Source organism: Lynx rufus, unplaced genomic scaffold (assembly GCF_022079265.1).
Source record: "Lynx rufus isolate CCGP_SWC_20201006 ecotype Redwood Valley unplaced genomic scaffold, mLynRuf1.p SCAF_3, whole genome shotgun sequence".
NCBI classification, from domain to species: Eukaryota; Metazoa; Chordata; class Mammalia; order Carnivora; family Felidae; genus Lynx; species Lynx rufus.
This window is the reverse complement of record NW_025814845.1, coordinates 120,888,894-120,907,727: the sequence shown is the minus strand read 5'-3', so window position 1 is coordinate 120,907,727 and position 18,834 is coordinate 120,888,894. Positions and strand designations below refer to the sequence as shown.

General features: G+C 38.8%; 1 pseudogene; it reads left to right on the top strand.

Annotated features, from left to right (window-relative positions):
- Positions 1 to 10,811: 10,811 nt before the first annotated feature.
- LOC124521149 (40S ribosomal protein S23-like) lies at positions 10,812 to 18,441 on the top strand (annotated as a pseudogene).
- Positions 18,442 to 18,834: the final 393 nt, after the last annotated feature.

The following is an 18,834-nucleotide window of genomic DNA, read 5'->3' as shown; positions in this document are numbered from 1 at the left end:
TGTGCCAGACTAATGCCAGACTGAGGATTAAACAAATAAGACACAATCCCAACCTTCAAGGAGCTTACAGTTTAAAGAGATAGAGAAATCAACTGATAGTCACAAGACACAGAAATAAATGCCGAGGTCCGTTGAAGAACAGATGTTAGGGAAGCACATCTGTCAGTAAGCAGGGCAATTAGCTCCTCTTCGGGCAGTCAGAGTGAAGTTCCTGATTAAACTGGTGTCAAAAGTTAGACCTGCAGGTACACTGGGAGTTAGCCAGGTGAGAGGGCAAAGCCTATGCAAAGTCTCAGAAGTAAAGGAGCACATGCCATAGTTGGAAACCTGCACAGAGTTTGATATGGTGGAGTATGAGGTGGAAAACATCAGTAAAAACAAATGATATGTGGTCCACACTCTGAAGGCATTGGGAAGCCACCAGACCAGTGGTGAGTCAAACAGTTACAGGATCAGGTTTGTAGAAAGCATCTTTCTGGCAACAGTACACAGACGGATTAGAACAGAGCAGGACTGGGCATGGAGAAACCAGTAGGAATCTGCTGAAGCATTCTAAGCGAGGGAGGAAAAGAGGGAGAGGAATGAAAAGAAAGCGCTTGATGAGTTATCAGATTTAGCAGGCACCCAAGAATGACACTAAAACTTATGGTTTAGTTAACTGGTGTGCATGGGCGTGAGGAGGTGTTCTTATATAGAGCTTTAAAGTTAGGAAATGACAAAAATTGTTATTTCTCTTATATTGATGCTAAGAATCCGTATTCAAAGTTCATATTTATATTTAATAAAGTAACTGAGTTCTGGTCCCTAATCAAATTTCTAGTATAATAATGATTTGAAGTTTTTGAATATGAAAATCAAATTTACTTTAGAAAATAGATATCGATGGGGATGAATGATGAAAGAAAAATATGTGGGGCACCTGGGTGGCTCAGTTGATTAAGCGACTCTTGATTTCAGCTCTCGTCATGATCTCACAGTTTGTGAGTTCCAGCCCCAAGTAGAATTTGGTATTCTTGATATTCTCTCTCCCTCTCTCTCTCTGCCCCTCCCCAGCTCATGCTCTGTCTCTCTCTGTCTCTCAAAAATAAATAAACATTAAAAGAAATTTAAAAAGAAAAGAAAACTGCAGGCCAATATTTTTGATGAATGTAGATGCAAAAATTCTCAACAAAATACTAGCAAACTAAATTCAACAGCACATTAAAAGCATTACACACCATGATCAAGTTGGACTCACCCTGGGATGCAAAGATTGTTCAACATATGCACATCAATAAATGTGATACATCAAATTAATAGAATGAAATGTAAAATCATATGATCATTTCAGGAGATGCAGAAAAAGAACCTGACAAAAATTCAACATTCATTCATGATAAAATCTCTTGAAAACTTTTCCTCTAAGATCAGGAATATGACAACGGTGCCCACTCTCACATAGTCAACATAGTACTGGAAGTTCTAGCCAGAGAAATCAATCAAGTAAAAGAAATAAAAGGCATCTGAATCAGAAAAGAAGAAGTAAAATTATCTTTGCAGATGATATGATCTTATACATAGAAAATACTAACTACTCCATCAAAAAACTGCTAGAAGTAATAAAGTCAGTAAAGTTACAGGGTACAAAATCAACATACAAAAATCAGTTGCATTTCTATGTACTAACAACAAACTATCTGAAAAAGAAATAAAGAAAACAATCCCTATTAAATAGTATCAAAAACAATCAAATACTGGGGCACCTGAGTGGCTTTGTTGGTTAAGCCTCTAACTTTGGCTCAGGTCATGATCTCATCGTTCATGAGTTTGAGCCCCATGGCTCTGTGCTGACAGCTCGGAGCCCAGAGCCTGCTTCAGATTCTGTGTCTCCCTCTCTATCTGCCCCACCCACCCCTGCTTGCACTCTGTCTCTCTTTGTCTCTCAAAAATGAATAGATGTGAAAAAAAATAAAAATAAAATAAAATACTTAGGAATAAATTTAACCAAGAAGGTGAAATGTCTGTATGCTGAAAAGTATAATTCACTGCTGAATGAAACAGAAGAAAATACAAATAAATAGAAAAACATCTCATACTCACAGGTTGGAAGAACGAATATTGTTAAAATCTCCATGCTTCCCAAAGCTATATAGATTGCATATAGATTCAATGCAATCTCTATCAAGATTCCAATGTCATGTTTTACAGAAATAGAAAAAAAAAATCCTAAAATTTGAATGGAACCAAAAAAGACCCTAAATGGCAAAAGAAGTCCTCAGAAAAAGAACAAAGCTGGAAGCATCACACTTCCTGATTTCAAGCTATATTTCAAAGGTATAGAAATCAAAACAATATGGTACTGGCATAGAAACAGACACATAGTTAAATGGAATAGAACTGGGAACCCAGAAATAAACCTATGCATATATGGCCAACTAGTATTTGACAAGGGAGCCAAGAATACTCAATGGGGAAAAGATAGTCTCTTCAATAAATTGTGTTGGAAAAACTGGATAGTACATGCAAAAGAGTGGCACTCAACCCCTATCTTACACCATTCACAAACATTAACTCAAAATGGATTAAAGGCTTACATGTAAGACCTGAAACCATAAAACTTCTGGAAGAAAACATAAGGAAAAAAAAAAACCCTTGACGTTGGATTTGGCAATGATTTTTTGGATATGACACCAAAAGCAACAAAAGCAAAAATAAGAGGAACTGTATCAAACTAAAAAGAAACAATCAACAAAATGAAAAAGCAACCTTCAAAGAATGAAGGAAAATATTTTCAAACCCCAGATCTGATAAGGGAATAATATCCAAAATATACAAGAAACTATACAAATCAATAGCAAAAAAAAAAAAAAAAAAAAACCTACAACAAAAACAAAAAACAAATAAACTGTTTTAAAATGAGCAAAGCACCTGAATGGAAATTTTTCCAAAGAAGATAGTCAAATGGCCAATGGATACATGAAAAAATGTTCAACATCAATAATAAGTGGGGAAATGCAAATCATGCTGAGACAACATCTCACACCTGTTAGAATGTCTATTCTGAAAAGGATAAGACATAACAAGTGCTGGTGAGGATGCAGTAAAAGAGAACCCAGTATTGATGGGAATGTACTGGTGCGGCCTCCAAGGAAAACAGTATGAAGTTTCCTCAAAATATTAAAAGGAGAACTAAAAATAGAACAGCAATTTCACTTCCAGATATAAATCCAAAGGAAATGAAATCTCTATCTCAAAGAAACATCTGGATCCCTGGTTCATTGCAGCATTATTTACAACAGCCAAGACATGGAAACAACCTAAGTGTCCACTGATGGATGAATGGATAAAAAGAAAATGTGCTTAAATATATACATACACAACAGAATATTATTCAACCATAAATAAAGAAGAAAATCCTGCCATTTGTGACAATGTGGATGAAACTTGAGGGCATTTTGCTAAGTGCAATCAGATAGAGAAAGACTAATACTACATGAACTCACTTATATGTGAAATCTAAAAAACTGACTCAGAAACCGAGTAGATTCATCATCTTGGAGAGAAGAGAATGAGTAAAGGTAGCACAAAGGGTGCAAACTTCCAGTTATAAGATAAATAAGTGAGGCACCTGCTCCGTCAGTTAGTAACGCATGTGACTTGATCTCAGGATCGTGAGTTCCAGCAAGCCTCACACTGGGTGTAGATCTTACCTAAAACAACAACAATGATGGGGTGCCTGGGTGGCTCAGTTGGTTAAGCGACTGACTCTTGATTTCAGCTCAGGTCATGATCTCACAGTTCATGAGTTCAAGCCCCACATTGGGCTCCGTGCTCTCAGCTTGGGATTCTCTCTCTCTCTCCTTCTCTGCCCCTCTGCTCATGCTCTTGCTCGCTCTCTCTCTCTCTCTTTCTCTCTCTCAAAATAAAGAAATAAACTTTTTAAAAAAATTAAAGCTAGAGAGGGAAAAAAGACGAATAAGTCTGGGGATGTAATGTAAAACATGGTTTCTGCTACTAGTGATACTATATTATATATTTAAAAGTTGCTAAGAAAGTAGATCTTAAAAATTTTCAACACACACAAACTGTTAACTATCTGAGGTGGTGGATACCTTAACTAACCTTATTTTGGCAAATATTTTGGCAAATATTTCATATGTGCATCAAATTGTCACATTGTACACCTTAAATTTACACAATGTTCTTTGTCAATTATATCTCAGGAAAGCTAGAAAAAAAAACAAAATAAGACTCATAAAGTGAAAGCTGGAGTTGCAGATTGATCGTGAAGCAGACAATTTTTAAAGTATCAGTTCCTCAATTCTTTTGATTCTTCTGGTGGGACCACTAGAAAACCTGACTCCCCTTCACCCAACAATTACTCTCTTCCCAAAACAGCCTAACTTCCTAAGTGGAAGCTGAACTCACCCTAAAAGCAACAAGAATTTTCCTGAAGAGCAAGTGCCCAATTGTGATTCTTTTCCTTTATAGAAGAACAATGTGAACCTTTAATTTTCTGATGCCTGAGAGATTTGTATTTTGTTTTCTTGACAAGCTTAGCAAGAAATTAGTTCAATTTGTTGTCATTTCAAAATAATAGGTGTTATTAAAATATTCTAGATAATATGGCAATTTAAGGATGCAGACAGGATTAGACTAGAATTTAGCTCTTGTAGAAAAGGATAACAACTAAGTAAACCCATTTCAAATCAAGTTAAAATCATTTAGTAAGCACCTCACGTATGCAAACCACTGTCTCAGATACTCTCCATCCCCTGTGAGCAAGTCATACTCATGGTCTTTGTAATCTAGCTTCTTGCAAACAGACATACAACTAACCAATAAAAATTCACAGTAGAATAAAATGAGCTCTATAATACTTGTATAAGCAAAGTGCATTTGGGTCATCTTGGAAGAAGAAAGTAACTTAATAAACATTGAAGTGAGAGAAGAGGAGGGAAGTATCTAACAGCAGAAAATGAAGTCCATTTCTCAGCCCCTGAGACCCACCTTCCTCTGGGATGTTTGAGAAAAAAGGATGTTTGCCTCACATTTGTTCCTGAGTCACCCTCTTTGCAGCTGCTTCTGTGAGTCACTTGCTCCTCTCCATTGCCCTCAACTCTGCTCTGATTCTCCATCCCGGTCCCCACCTGGATGATCTGGAATTCCTTTTCTCATGACATAATGATGGTGTCCATGGAAGGATATAAGATCACACTTCCTTTTGTTGCTTTTCTCTTTAATTTCCCACAACACCACCAATACGGAACACGTGCATGTCTAGTATATTTAATTAAAGGATTGGTGAAGACTAAGGGCATTTATAATATAGGAAGATAAAACTTAAAATTGGATGACAAATATGGCAATTCTCACAGCCCAAGGGGAAAAATCAGAAGTCCTTTACAGGCATCCTTTTGGGGAAACATCCTAATTCCTAACTTTCCTCCCTTGCTTGAAGTCCAGCCTCCTCTTGCCCCTTCTAAGAATGGCCAAGCTCTTCAACCCTCCAAATGCAAATCTTTAGCACTACTACTGTATAAATCCCACTCTTGCCCCTGAGCCCCCACCTGGATAACTCAAGGACACAATAACTATAGCAGTGCATTGTTTCGGCTGGGAGACTCAGGACAGCCAAGGTGAGCTCTGCCCACAAGTCCAATCCGGTTTTTGAAGTCTCCATGCCAATCCAATGTGAACCGATGCATCTTTGTTATTCTTGCAGTTTTCCTAGTGGATATCTATTAAACTAAACATGTCCCACCCTCCTTTTCTAGTAGAAACAATACTTTCAAAGATAGTAGATTCTAAATTTATATTAAAGAAGATAAACTTTTTCTAAATGTGGAGTTATCTGCCTATATTCTCCCACCCACAATGGAAATAGCACTTTATACAATTGTGCCAAGAAGTTTTGGTTTCTCTTTCCTACTTCCAGGCAATTCTGACAGGCCTACCTATGCCTCAGAAATAAAGCCTTCCATGCCAAGAAACAGAACCATCTACCCTGATGGCCCACATTTGGTTAGGGAAAGATGGGCATAGACACAAACTGGTACAGCTGCCTGGCACACAAGGACCCCATACTCTTCCTTAGAGTAACAGAATCCACCCATTTAATCTCAGGAATGGACATGTGACCAGCCTGAGCCAATCATGATACTTGATATTCTCAGCCATAGAAATTCACCCAGAGATTGGAAACATGATTCAAGGCTGGCCAGTCAGAGTCATGTCTTAGCATTTTAACCTAAAATTGGATGAGAGAAGCCCCTTTTACTCTAAGGATGATGAAAGCATAGCACTGACTGGAACTCTGTTTTCCACCGTAAGAAAAAGTCCTCCCTCCACACTAAAATAGAACAAAACCAGTATGAATAGGAAATCAGAAATGAGATTCAAAAGAGTGTTATTCAGTGCTTGAGTGCCTGGTTCCAGACACTGAGGTCTTCAAAATCACTGTAGTTCCTACGAACTACTCTTCAATTCTCAGAGTTTTTCCTGTATTGTTTTAATTTAGCTCAAATTTTACTTAAACTGGATGGAATTTTCTCTTCTTCCACACAAAGTATTCCTGAGATTATGCCCTGTCCACACCAAATACCTTTCCTAAGGGGGGGGAATGAAAACAGGAAAAGCTACCCTTCTGGCTAAACATAAGGAAATCCTACAAGTGCAATCAGAAAGTCCTTCTCTGACTCATGGCATTAATCTAAGTAGAGTCAAATGTGACTCTTCAGAAGAGGATTTTGTAACATGCTAATATAATATCACAGATCTTAAATGTCCTAATTAACCAGTTGTTAAATAAAGCCGGCCCCTTCTAAGTATTGAACCGATTGCATATGCTACAAGCTTGTCTTCAGAACATAACTGCAATATATCTATGTATGTGATGTCTAATAATTAGTGGGTAACATAAGGTCAGTGAAACAAAATGGTGATGTGGCATACCGAGAATTGTACTTCAAATCAGTTTTATCCAGGTGATAAATCTTGCTGAATGTTTTTTCTACTTTTCTAACTTTGCAAAAAATATGATAGAGTTTTAGAGTAGCATGTTTGATGAAAAATTTTGTAAGCCTGTAACTGGGCTTCCCGTGATCTGAAAGAACTGGGCACGGTCATGCAGAATGCCACTGCCACTAACCCAGACCATCTCCTGTGAAGAACTGGGGAGACTCAAGGAACCCAGCCTGATAATTCCTGATGCTTTGCTGCGAGTGCTTTCCATGGAATATCCCAATAGCATATTATTTCTGTAAGATTTGTGTGTCAATTCACAAAGCCTGTGACCCAGTCCTATGAAGAACTACTTTGGGGGCATAGAAATCAAGGAATACTGAGAAAGGTAGGCTCTAGTGAAGTCTTTACCAATATCTATTTCAGAGAGAGCTGGGTAATTTCTAGATGTTCATCCCCAGCCCTGGTTGTTACTAAGGGGCAAGAAACCTCAGTGTCTGCATTATATACCTTAACAACTACAGCCGTAAACTTCAAGAGCAGTGTGAGTTATTAACACGTAACCCAGATGTCAGATGAGTCCCTCTGCCTCTCAAGATGGTTCAAATTCCCATTCCATATTTCTCCAGTGAAAGTCCGGTGCCCACCCTCAGAGTCCTAGGGAATTCCCAGGGGACTTTCATTCTCATTGTTATTTCTAGCTCTGACTCGTGCTCCTGCTGATTAGTTTAACTGACAGATTATCTTGCCACGCGGCACACGCAGTCCCTACTCTGCACCACGTTAACACGGACATGGAATGCGGCCCCTGTATCCCCACAGGACACTTGCTCGTATATGCACTGCACTCACACAGAGCAGAGTTTACCAAAGATTTGGGACAGTGATGGTATTCTTACATTAACAAAAAGATGATTAAACTGACCACTATACCCCACACCTTAAAAGATTTTAAGGTCTCTCACGTATTTTCCCAGCAGGTGCTTCCCTGCACATCCTGCTTGCTCAGTCTTCCCTACCTCCAGGTGTTTACGGTAGAGCACTGCAGTGATGACCTTTTTCCTTTGTGTCCGGCTACCCGTGCCCTCGGGATCCACCTTCCACTCAAGTAGCTTATGGTGTACTTCCCTAAAACAGATTCTGGCCCCAGCTGTCAAGACTTTTCCTCCTAATATGCATAGAATGAATTAAATCCTGACACTGGAAGATTCTAAAGCATTCTAGCATTTCTTGCACTACATTTCAGGGGTTCTTACATGGGAACAATAAAAGCTCTCAGCTTACTTCACATCTCCCATTCTAAAGAGCATTGTGTTATCCAGTTCATTTGCTGCAGGTATGTCCCACCAAGCGATGACATTGTCACTAGGCTCCTGGAAGTTGGCCTGTTAGAATATTCAGGGTTTTAGTAATCCATAATAAATTAACTTAACCCCAAATTAAATTTAAAAAGACACATGTGCAAGAATGGAAAGGAAGTTGGATTCCTTCCCATAGCAGAACATGTGGGATTGGAGAATTTAAATGACATCAGGAAACAGCTGGTCTTCAGATCAAGTGATTAATAACCACATCGTTTTGAACTTTAAAATGGCTATTTCCCCAATTCTGCAAGATCATTCCAGTCAAAGAAGTTGTTTGTTTTCTGTTTTGATATGAGGAATGGGACAGGGAGCAGGTATCTCTCTCCTCTTGAAGATGGTAGGTAATGAACATGATCAAATGATCCATGAGTTTGTATTCTTTCCTTTGAGTCCAAAAATACCCTTGCATGGACTACATCCCGGTCTGGAGGGCCAGGGTTTTAATGCCATGACCTAAAGTCCCAGCTACCTAAAGCCAATTCAAAAATAGGAGAATCGGGTAATATGTTATTCACCTTTCCTCCTTAGAACTGCTGATGTCATGTCAACACCTTCGACGTTGCAGGCCTCAATTCTGTGATCTCTAACTCCTCCCACCCTCAGCCTGGCTCATAGACTTAATCTAAACCTTCCCTCTTATATCCCACTGAGCTCCAGCCCCAAATATCTTTATGCAGTTCCCCAAACACACGAGGCATGTTCTGGTCTTAGAGCCTTGTACTGCTGCTTCTCTACCTGGAGTGTTTGTCCTCCATATATCCATCCCCATGGCAGCTTCACCCACTTCATCCACTCATAAAGACTCTCTCTGACTGCCTTACCTAAAATGGGATTCTTGTCATCCTTTATCCCTCTTCCTTGTTTTATCTTTCTTCATAGAACTTACTGCTACCGATATTGTATTGTAACTTCTTGTCTATCTCCCCAGTAGAAAGTCCCTGAGATCAAGGACTTTGTTCAGGTCACCACTGTATCTCCTGTGCCTAGAACAGTGACTCCCACATGGTATATTGAATTAGTGAATAAATAAATTAATGAATGAGTGATAGCCTTGCCAGAAACTGTGTAACTTGGTGGTTTTATGAATAGACTTTTGAGGTAGCAAATCTGGTTCAAATTCTGGCTCCTCTCTTTAAAAACTATCTGGAGTTCACTGAGTCACTGTCTTATATCACAGGATTATTGTACAGATTAAATGAGGTAACATATGAAAATTATTTAGCAGGATAAGCATCGTCATTTTCCTGCCTCTTATTTTATACAGATGAGTGACCAGAGGTAGATTGAGGCAGAGGGACTGGGGCAGCATCTCTGATCTTGGGGATAACTTGTACAGAGAAGGAAATAAATCTCCCATTCCCTCATGAAGGCATCCTCAACCAATACCAAAACCCTTAAAAACATACGCTCACCTTGACTCAGCAATTTTATTTCTGTAAATGTATCCCAAAGAAATGATCACCTACGTGGGCAAAGATTCTGCTACACAGATCTTTAACAGAGTCTTATTCATAATAACAAGAGATTAGAAGTATACTAGGTATCCAAGAGGGAATATTTGATAAATTATGGTACAGCTGTATGATGTGATATTATTTGGCTATTTAGAATGAAATTGTAGAAGAAGAGTTAGTAAGAAGAGGAAATGCTTACATACACTCAAATAAAGGACTAGCATCGACAAAAAGTCTGGGTGGTTGGAATCACAATGAATTGTACGTTCTTTGTATCTCTCTGGATTTCCCATATTTGCTTCAGTTAATAGGCATTGTTTTTATGATCAGTCTTTCAAATAAAAATTATAATAGCTTGTTAGCATGTTCACAGTAAAGCATTACTACATTTTATGGGGGGAGCCATGAGAGATGCCTACACTTGAGGTAGTTTCCCAAGTTCTGAGAGAGTGAAATTTTCCCCCAAATGTCATGATTTTAGGTGAGCAATACCCATAAACACTTTGGCACACAGCAGATGCCAGAGTAGTCTAGCTTCATGACCATCAGGACTGCCTGTGCATGTGTCCTGAGCTACTGCATTACTCTGTATTAGCGCATTTAACTGATGACATTAGCAATGTTGCATTTTAAAAACCAAATTGACTTACAGCATTACTCATTAGATTTAAATACTAGAGTGATTCATCATTTACTGTAAATCTATTAGATAAATTACACTGCAAAATTCACCATCGTCAGGGTGGCAGGCCTGCCTGGAAATTAAGAATGGGAAGGGAAATTGAAGGAGAGAGATTCCTGTCCGTGATTTGAAATTTAAACTTAGATAGCTATGGCAAGCATCCGAGCCTCAGCCAAAGAGGACAAGGCGTCTGCCACATGTCCAAGATATTCCACTCTAATAATAGCTTAGGACCTCTTTGGGAACAGGTTAATGCCTTGCTTCATAAGGAAAAATCTTGAATGTTAAAATACTTTTAGGATTATTTCCTTACCCTTAATATTTTTTTTTCCACAATGTAACTGGGCTGCATATGTGATATATGCAAACATGGTTGGGTTTCTGCTGGTTAAATATAGTCCCAAACCAACAGCATGTTCGGCTGGGGGCCCTTGCTCACCAGATGTTATTCCACTAATAGTGAGTGAGCTCATCCTTGGTGTGGAAGGTTATTCATTTGGGAGAGAATAATGAAAGTGAGACAATCATTACGTCACCTTTTCCTGTACATTATTCTCCCCTGCAGCTAACAAGGAAAACATGCTGCCATGTTAGTAGTAAGCTAAGTCATGTTCTTGCTTTTTTAGATCTACTTAAAGTGAATCACAGGTCGATTCTAGTCCAAATTAATTTTAAATATATTATGTGATAATTTGCATTTGGAGAGTGAGACTTTGGGATGGTGTTTGTCTCAGACCCAAGCGTCCTGACTTTTTGACTGTGATTGTCAGCGCCTGATGCCCAGAGGCACTGTCCCTTCTTCACACCTTTGCAGGAGACACCTCCTTTTCCTCTTTTGGCCATTTGGGAGGCAAGGACTGCTGTTTCTGGAAACTCGAGGACTTCTGAATAACAGAGTAAACTTTTAAAATAATGTTCATGAGATCATCTCTCTTTTTTGTTTGAATGACTCATTTGGTGCTACCTATCAAACCCCAAGTTCAAGTTCAGAGTAGAATTAATTGATAGATAATACAGCAAATAGGGGCAATCTCTCTCTGTCTCTCTCTCTCTCTCTCTCTCTCTCTCTCTCACACACACACACACACACACACACACACATGTTTTATAAAAAACAAAAGTAATCTTTATCTGAAAAACTATTTTTTTAGAAAACACACATTTATCATTAATAACCTTAACTCATTACTGAATTTTATTACAGTCTTCTTTTAAATATAGTAACAACTCAGCAGCAAGCAATTTTACTAAATTTCTTTAAATGGCTTTAACTTTCTGCCAAGGGCCTACACTGACCTTGTTTTCTTAGTGTCTTATTCATCTTTACAGAACACGACCACAAAAGAAAATGAAACATCCGAAAATGACCCACCTGATGAAGCTCTTCAGCTGGGCACCCAGCCTATTTTCCTCATGCTCCTCAAACTCTCTTGGACTGCCCACATCTTTACTTAGTCACCTACATGTCATCTCACGGAGAAAGTTTGGTGCCTAGGCAAATTCTTGGCCCATTATAAAGCCTTCCATATCCTTTATTCCTATCGTGTTTTCCTATGTTGGTCTCTACCCAGTATCTGTCACCTCCCATGGCACACTTTGTACAAAGAACAGTGAGCTGAAACTCAGGACTTCTGGGGTAGTTCCCAACTTTGCCACTTTTTCTCTCTTCTCTTCCTTCCACCTTTCAGATTCATCATTTGTCAAATTGGAATAATATCACAGGTGACAAAAATCCTGAATGTCATGGCACATACATGTTTAATAAATTTGAATACGTTGGGACAGGCCCTCTTGCCTTCATGAGTCCCTTCTTCCATAAAAAGATATTAAAGATTATATTTTATTCTCTGACATTGGCTGTAGCAACATCTTTCTAGCTATGTCTCCCGAGGCAAGGGAAACAAAAGCAAAAATAAATTAAAAAATTAAAAACTTCTGCACAGTGAGAGAAACAATTAACAAAACTGAAAGGCAACCTACTGAATGGAAGAAGATATTTGCAAATGACATTTGCAATAAAGGGTTAGTATCCAAAATATATAAAGAACTTATATAACTCAATACCTAAAAACCAAATAATCCAATTAAAAATAGCAAAAGACATGAACAGATATTTCTCCAAAGAAGACATCCAGATGACCAACAGATACACGAAAAGATGCTCAAAATCACTCATCATCAGGGAAATGCAAATCAAAACTACAATGAGATATCACCTCATACCTGTAAGAATGGCTAAAATAAAAAGCAAGAAACAAAAAGTGTTGGTGAGCATATGGAGAAAAAGGAACCCTTGTGCACTTTTTGTGGAATGCAAACTAGTACAGTCACTGTGCAAAACAGCATGGAGGTTCCTCAAAAAGTTAAAAATAGAGCTATCATGTGATCTTGTAATCACACTACTGAGTATCTACCCCCAAAATATAAAAACACCAACTCCAAGGGATACACGCACCCCTATGTTTATTGCAGCATTATTTACAAGCCAAACTATGGAAGAAATCCAAATGTCCATGGATAGATGAATAGATAAAGAAGAAGAGGTATATATACACAATGGAATATTATTCAGGCTTAAAAAACAATGAAATTTTGCCATTTGCAACAACATAGATGCAGCTAGAGAGCATAATGCTAAGCAAAATAAGTCAGTTAGAGAAAGACAAATACCATATGATTTCACTCATATGTGGAATTTGAGAAACAAAACAAATGAGCAAAGGGAAGAAAAGAGAGAGAGAAACAAACAAAGAAACAGACTCTTAACTATGGAGAAGAAACCAATGGTTACCAGAGGGGAGGGGGTTGGGAGGATGGGTAAAATAGGGGATGTGGATTAATGGTACACTTATGGGGGTGCCTGGCTGGCTCAGTCAGAAACACATGTGACTCTTGATCTCAGGGTCATGAGTTTGAGCCCCACGTGGGGTGTCAAGATTACTTAAATAAATAAAACTTTATAAAAAAGCAAAACGAGTACACTTACCATGATGAGCACTGCGTGATGTATAGAATTGACTATATTGCACACCTGAAACTAATATAACACTGTATATTAACTATACTGGAATTAAAATTTAAAACTTAATAAAAAAATTTACATAACTTGGGGCATCTGGGTGTCTCAGTCGGTTGAGCTTCTGACTTTAGCTTAGGTCATGATCTTGCAGTTCAGAAGTCAAGCCTCACATCGGGCTCACTGCTATCAGCACAGAGCCCACTTTGGATCCTCTGTCCCTTTCTCTCTGCCCATGCCCCATTTGCATGCTCTCTCCCTCTCAAAAATAAATAAACGTTAAATTTTTTTTAATTTACAAAACTTGGGGCGCCTGGGTGGCTCAGTCGGTTAAGCACCCGACTTCGGCTCAGGTCATGATCTTGTGGTTCATGAATTTGAGCCCCGCGACTGACTCTGTGCTGACAGCTCAGAGCCTGAGCTTGCTTAGGATTCTGTGTCTGCCTCTCTCTCTGCCTCCTCCCTGCTCACTCTCTGTCTCTCTCTCTCTCTCTCTCTCAAAAATAAATAAACATTTAAAAAATTTACATAACTTAAAAAAATTATATTTTATGACTATGTTGGTATAATAATAAATATATTAATGTTGTAAATTAAAACATAAAAGTTCATTTCTTTCTCTTCTGATGTCAAAAGAATTAAAATGCTTTCTTGGGCCCCTAAAAGTATTGGGAGCCTGCAGCACTGTGCCTAATAAACAAGTCAGCACTATCCACACCACAAAGTCCCCACAGAGGTCTCACAGTTTGCTCTCTTCCCTCTATCCCAGAGGGCTTTTGTTGTTCCCTCCTCCCTTCTTTCCCCTTTTTTGCTGATTTTCACTGGAGATAAGTTGCGTCTTCCAGCCTCCTTTAGGTTCTTCAACTCTGCTGAGTCAAGACACGCTTGCAAACAGACACAACTCAAAGAATTAAAAATATCAACAACTATCCTAGGAAAATGGAGGATGATTCAGGTTCAGTCTAAGGCTGCTATCCTCTACCATGTCTAGAGACACTGCTAAGTAGATCAAAACCACTTCTAAGTGGAGAGGTATATATGCAGAGAGATTTCTGGAATCATATGCATCAAATTTTAAGAATGGTTTTTTGTTTGTTTGTTTGTTTGTTTGTTTGTTTGTTTTTAGAGAGGGAGAGAGAGAAAGTGCAGAGGATAGGGGCAGAGAGAGAGAGAGAGAGACAATCCCAAGTAGGCGCTACACTCAGCATGGAGACTGACCGAGGATTTGATCCCACCATTGTGAGATCATGACCTGAATTGAAATCAATAGTTGTACGTTCAACCTACTGGGCCACCAAGGCACCCCTTAAGAATGGTTTTTATTAAAAAAAATGGTTTTTATTAGACTGTTGGCTTTGGGTGATTTTACTTTTTCTTCTCAGAGATTTCTATATTTCTCACATTTTTGAAATGAGCATATTTTTTAATAGAAACGATAAAAATAGTAAAACTTCATTTTAATAAGGATCAACTAGTGTATGTTTCCAGAATAGGCACTGACTCAGATTCTATTTCCCCATTCCAGAACAGTTCCTGCTCTCTAAAGTACACCTACCAAATCCATGCCCTTAGACAGTTCCTTTTCAGGGTAACTCTGGACTTGGCCATAGAACTTGCTTTGGCCAATGGGATAATGCTACCAGCGGAGGTTTAAATAACCATTTTCCTGCGACCATGTTTTTGGTTGGAGACAAAGGCACGTCTTTTAAAAGATTTTCATGTTTCTTTTAACCAACACAATCACCAAGAGAAAGAGGAAAAACCTTTGTATTTTCCTTTAACACATTTTCCATTTGCTATCACCTGAAAGTGCAAAAGAACTTCAAGTGCCTCAGTAATTAAAAAGAAGGAGTTAATATGCTGAAACACAGTAAGTTGAATATTTTTCTCAGTGGGTGGCCTGACAAATACACACACGCACTCGCGCGCGCGCACGCACACACACACACACACACACACACACACACACACACACACACAGTGGCTCTGATCTAGCCAACCATATGGCCCTCATTTTCTGTATCTATTTCTATTTATGTTAACTCAAGAATTCTGCCACTGTAAGACGGCTGACTAACCTTTTGCCCCTTGTTTCTTTCTTGCATTAAACAGAGGGCTTAGCTTGAAACATTTCTTGGGTGCTGTTTTCTTCAGTTTTCCTCACATGGGAAAAAGAGTTCAAGGCTAAACTGCTCAGTAAAAAATTACATTTGGACTATTATTTTCTTTTTTTTTTTTTTAATTTTTTTTTCAACGTTTTTATTTATTTTTGGGACAGAGAGAGACAGAGCATGAACGGGGGAGGGGCAGAGAGAGAGGGAGACACAGAATCAGAAACAGGCTCCAGGCTCTGAGCCATCAGCCCAGAGCCCGACGCGGGGCTCGAACTCACGGACCGCGAGATCGTGACCTGGCTGAAGTCGGACGCTTAACCGACTGCGCCACCCAGGCGCCCCTGGACTATTATTTTCTTTTAAACTGCTCCCCTATCTGCACTGTCTAAATTCTTTTCCTTTTGTATTTCATGTATTTAAGGCCATAGTCTTGCCATCTTCTTTTCTACCAAGAAAGAAAGCAAAAGATCCTGAATGATTTTAACACATGAGGAGTCAGAAGTAGTAAACAATCCAAAACCTACTGAGAGCCCACCATGGGCGTTGCATCTTACTGAACGTTACAGGAAGTTATAAGTGGTTCCTGGCGAAACTGAGAAGTCTGCTGCCTGGGTGTCCGCAGGCTCTCGGGTCTCAGGGTGGGTGGGGACCGTGGGGAACTGGATAGCACAAGCTCAGTCTAAAAGGGCAGCTGCTACTCAGCTCCAGCCAACTGTTGCCATGTGGGAATGTAGGCCCTGTCTTGCCGGGTCAGCTAGTTTTCCCCAAAAAGCTAGAAATCAAGATTTTTGCACGTAACCTCTCCATTAAAAAAGTTGTCAACCGATTCAAATTTTTAAAAAAAAACTGTGTGGGCCAACAAATGTGCAGGCCAAATCAAATAAGTCTGCAGGCCCGATTTGGGCCACGGCTTGCCAGTTTGCGCCTTCTGCTTTGCATTATAAACTTCCTCTGAATTTAAAAATGCTTACCGCTCAAAATGACTTGGTGACATTTATAGTGATCTCTGTACATTTTATGGGGAAAAACCTTGAATAAGCCTTCTTGTACACAAATTCTAAACAATAAAATCAGCCACTTCATCATTCAGTGCTACAAGGCAAAGTAACCTCTTGACAGAATTTTTCACTTCTAAATAATTGTTTTGCTGTCATGTAGATTCAGCCTAAATTATGTATGTAGCAAGTCTTACTATTGTATTTTTTAGGATCAGGTCTATATTAGCACCCCGCCTCCCAATGTACACAGATATAAAATACTACCCCATAACAAAAATGACCCCTATGGAAGATTATTTGGGGTTCCTGCAGGATTATTATTGCTGGATATAACAAGTAGTTGGCAAGGATGTGGAGAAATTGGAACCTTTGTACCTTGTTGGTAGGAATGTAAAAATGATGCAGCTATGTAAATAGTATGATGGTTTCTCAAAAAATTAAAAATAGAATTACCATATGATCCAGAGACCCCACTTCTCAGTATATATATCCAGGGTCTTGGTTGAAGCAGGGTCTTGAAGAGATATGTGTACATCCATGTTCGTAGCAGCATTATTCACAATAGCCAAAAGATGAAAGCAACCGAAGTGTTCATTGACAGTTGAATGGAAAAACAAAATGTGGTCTATACATCCAATGGAACATTATTCAGTCTTAAAAAGAAGGAAATTCTGACACATCTGTAAGACAGCTGACGAACCTTTTGCGTGGATGAATCTTGAGTGAAACAAGCCAGTCACAAAAAGGCAAATACTGTATGATTTCACTTATATATCTAAAGTAGTCAAATGCAAAGGAACCAGAAGTAGAATGGTGGTCGCCAGGGGCTGAGGGGAGAAGGAAAGAGGTAGCATTTATTTAATGGGTGTATGTATCGGGGTTCTCCAGAGAAACAGAACCAAAATGATGTTTATTTATATACATAGAGATTTATTTGAAGAAAGTGGCTCATGCAATTATGGAGGCTGGCAAGTGGGAAATCTGCAGGGTAGGCCATCAGCCTGGAGACCTAGGGAGGAGCCAACGTCACAGTTTCAGCCTGAGGGCTGTCTGCTGGTAGAATTCCCTCTTGCCTGGGGGTGGTCAATCTTTTATTTTATTCAGGCCTTCAACTGATTTTAAGGCCTATCCATGTTATGGAGAGGAAGCTGCTTTACCCAAAGCCTACCAATTTAAATAAAAATATCACCCAAAAAGCACCCTCAAAGAAATATCCAGAATAACATTTGACAAAATAGTTGGGCCCTGTGACCTGGTGACGTTGTCACTTAAAATTAACCATCACAATCAGTATAAAATGCCCGTTTCACAGGATGAGTTTCTGGAAATTAGTTGCATATAAATGTGAATGTACCTAACGCTACTGAAATTTACACTTTAAAATGGTTAAAATTGGGTTATGTGTATTTCACCACAATTTTGTTAAACAATATATTAGATCTTTCACTTGGGCCTGTAGCACCAGCAGGATGGGCAAGTGGTCGAGGTCTTTGTACTGCCAGGAAGCTCCACAGCCACAAACAGGAATGATAAACAGTACAAGGAAGCCCATTTGAGCACAGCCCTAAAGGCCAACTCCTTTGGAAGCACTTTACATTCAAAGAGAATTTTGCTTGAAAAAGTTGGGGGTGAAGCTGAACAGTTAAATTCTGTCATCAGGAAATGTGTCAGGGGCCCGCTGATCAAAAATGTCAAGAAACTCACAGCTTTCATACCTATATTGCAGAAAACAATAAAGTTCTGGCTGTTGGATTGGTTGCAAAGATCATGCTGTTGGTGACATTTCTGGTGACAACTTTATTGTTGTCAAAATAGCCAATGTCTCTCTATTGACCTTCTGCAAAGGCAAGAAGAAAAGACCAAAACCATAAGTTTTGATGATTTGATGACGCAAACATGATAGTAACAAACTTTCATATGCTAAAAAAAAAAAAAAAAAAAAAAGTACATTAGAGAGAGAAATTTTCTTTCACTAAATACCAAAATAAATCTTTCCATAAGAGACATTAGGGTACAAACCAGATTGTATCCTAACTTCAGGGATTTGTAAATGACCCCTAAAATGTTCTCCATGTAGCAAATTTCTATAAAAGTTTAAGAGGGTAAATTATTATGTTTCAAAAAAGCTATTCCTGTGGGGAGTTAAGATTATATAATCCAGGTATACCGCTTCCTGGAGATATAATTTTCCTTGGGAATAGAGCATAGAGAGTAAGGGAAACAGAAGTTAATACATTCCTCGGATTGTGGCCATCAATAACAAA